Source organism: Magnolia sinica, chromosome 18, assembly GCF_029962835.1.
Source record: "Magnolia sinica isolate HGM2019 chromosome 18, MsV1, whole genome shotgun sequence".
Taxonomy (NCBI): Eukaryota; Viridiplantae; Streptophyta; class Magnoliopsida; order Magnoliales; family Magnoliaceae; genus Magnolia; species Magnolia sinica.
This window is the reverse complement of record NC_080590.1, coordinates 4118600-4122120: the sequence shown is the minus strand read 5'-3', so window position 1 is coordinate 4122120 and position 3521 is coordinate 4118600.

Genomic DNA, 3521 nt, shown 5'->3' with positions numbered 1-3521 from the left:
GTACCAACATTGTGAAAGTAGACATCATCATCATCTAAGCCTTATTCCAACAAATTTAGGTCAGCTATATAAATGTTGTGAAAGCGGACTCGTAATAATATTTAAGTTAAGGTTCTCATGTGGAAGTGGACATCATCATCATCTAAGCCTTATCTCAACCAATTGAGGTCAGGTATGTGATCCAGTGCTAATCTTGTGAAAGTGGACTTGTATTAATATTCAAGTCAAGGTTGTGGTCCATCCAGGCATCAAAAGCCCTAAAATTTCACCAGGAGCCATTTCTCTTGATGGTGAGTGGACAAACGGTTCAGATGTAGAACACAGACACCTGTATGAAAGGCAATATAGCCTCATAATAACCATTTAAAAGAAAGGTGGGAAAGGGAACCACTTTCCTGACAAATGCAACAGTGTTTATTTAATTAGAAATGAAAATGGGTGGCACCATAACACGCCCTTAATATTTCTACATTCTTTATCATTTTCATGTGATCCGTCTTCCTTATGGCTTAGATGAAATCAGTTGAACGAATATTTGAAACTTTTTCTATCTGTTTTCTTTTCTTTTTTTAATTGCTTTTGGTTGGTGGGTGAGCTGGTAAAAACACAAGACCTCAAAAACATGACCATTGTGCCCAAACCACCCAACCAGGGTGCAAACTCCACTTAACCCTAATCAAATGAGTCATGGATGGATGATTATGGAGCCCTGCCCACCTACACATATTGACATAGCATGAGCGTGTGAGATTAAGACTTTTGGGTGGGCCCCACTAGAAAAAAAATGGTTTCGACCGTTGTTTTCATTTTTGTACGTTGAGGCTAGTACACTTTAAGAGTTAAATGGCCTAATTTTTTAGGCAGGAGATATGATCATTGAGTCCCACTTGATATAAGGCTCAAATCACACACATGTTCCACGTTGGAGGACGTGAGATTAGCCAACCCTACAAAATTATGATCCCGTGCATATATTTCTTTCCCATCAACCATCAACCTGTTAAGGGGTCCTTTGGCACCATGGATTCGGAACCCCCTGGATTTGAAATCCTCCTATTGTGTTTGTCACCTAGGATTGGAAATCAACTTTAATCCAAAAGTAGCTATGCAGGGTGTATTCACACATGTTTGAATTTAATTACTGAATCAACTTTAATATCTCTAATTAGTGAGTATGCAATGTTTGACATAATGGTTGTAATAAGCCTGTTGGAATACATGCTTTGCCCAAAATGATGAAATTCCAAGTCTCAAATGGGCCACAAGCATAAGAACATGTCAGACCGACCGAGTAACGATTTTTAACCATTGATTTACATGGACAATGTTTGAATTGTGTTGATCATTAGTGGGCCATTGCCCAATACAATAATAGTACGGTGACACACATGCTCCGCATGCAACTCTTAAAAGGATTTTAGATATAATCCAAACTCTCATTATCCATTTCAAATCCTGATTTGAAACCCCCGGGATTGAAAGTTACTTTATGGCGCCAAACAATGGATTTGAAATCTTGTCAAATCTCCTCGATTTCATGGTGCCAAACGACCCCTAAATATACCATCCATGCAAGTGGTGGGACATACCATGATGATTACATGGTATGAAAATCTAGCCAATCTGCTTATCCAGCGGGGCATACCATGAATTCAGTGGACATCTGGGGGTATGGCTAAGTGTGCTGGTGTGGCGCACTCACTGACTAGATTGGCCTGATTTTCATACCGGGTGATCATCATGGTGAGGCGCACGCCTTGCATGGATCAGATATTCTACACATGATGATTCCCACCTCTAGAATGGATTAGATATTCTACACATGTTGAGTCTCACCTCTGGCTGGATAAGAAATCTTTTTTTTTAATAATATTATTATTATTATTATTTAAAACACATGCACACACAGCCCACACACTCACACTAGTGGAATTTCATCACCTATGGATACTCGAACCCTTGACCGGATGTTGAAACTCTCGAGAGTCCCACCTCTGGCTGGATAAGATATTCTACACGTGTGACACATTGGCTACAACGGCGATATGTGATGATTTCTCAGTTTCACATTGTTAATAGTGGTTTGTTGGACCACTTTCTCAATGTATCTTTTGTTGATCTTGTAGCCCATATATAATTTTATGATGTAGTTGTTGTGGTTGTTGCTATTATTTAATATTTTGTAGTAATAATAGTAGGTGAGATGGGTATAATAAGCTTGAATGATTGAAGGGTCAACAACAAATGCAAGTCAAGTGGTATACATTTAAAATAAAAATGTAATTTTTTAAGGGTTAGTTTATAGAACTAACCTTCCCGTAATCTCATTTCTCTTATATAAAAATGTACATTTTTTTGGCACTTTACTTACCTGTCACGCTTACAGATAGCTTTTATCTTATTTTAATTTGAGTTTTATTTCCATTCCGATGGCCCATTTGGTGCCTGAAATTGTCAATCATGCGCCTAAAGGGAGTCAATTCAGGACTTTGAATAAAGTTCTAACTTTAAAGGGTGTGGAGCCTTTACATTTTTGGGCATCTCTTATATTATCACATGTTAACCATCAGTCCTTGTCTTTCTATTACTGGTGTAAATCTAGGTTTAAATGGATGGATGATATTGATCAACCATTCATGTCTTTGCCCGCCGACACGGGTTTCAATTCTAACAAGTGGGTCCCACGGTCGGGGGGTGGAGGCGATTGATCTTCCCCGGCCCACTGTGATGGAGCATTCACAAGAATACAGGGACTCTTTCAACTGATTTTGATCATCCGCGTTCAGCTTGTATGAACATTGCCTATTCTTTAGTGATCAAATCCGTTCATCTGATGGGTCCCACTGGATGAACAATGACCCAAAAATTCTCCATGTTGGAAAATCCCACCCAAAACTCTGGGACTCTTTTTGGTTGATTTTGGACCCTTGCTGTGCTTCTTTATTAATTGTCTATTTTGCAGATTATGAATTTTAGGATTAGTTGTTACATGAAGGATGTGATGGACAAAGTACATCAATGTGGACGTAGGACCTGACTTGACTGTTCTAAAACCCAAAACAAACTAATTGAACACTGTACTTTTGGACTAATCGGGTGTCAGCTGGGTCAAGCATAGCTTGACTTGATTACAATTAAATGGGTTGGGTCAGGCCTAAGCTTGACAATTTTCAAATGGATTAGGTGGGGCAACAGGATAATGGATTGGACATTGAAGTCAGAATTCTTGGCATACACCTCCACTTGACTTGGACCCCATCCATTGCTAGGGCTATCAGTGGGTTGGCTCTTGATCCCGATCTCGATAAAGATCCAACCATACATATCTCTACTTGTATATAATTTCAAAACAATTTTATCCTAGTAAATTTCTAAGGGATTTGAAAAATAATTATAACATATTTCGTCCCAGTGGACCACACCCAACTTGGAGATAACTATTTTGGTGATTATTGGATAATTGTTTACCCATTTGCTGAAGCAGTTGTTTCCCTACACAACCATCTCTAATAGTTGGATAA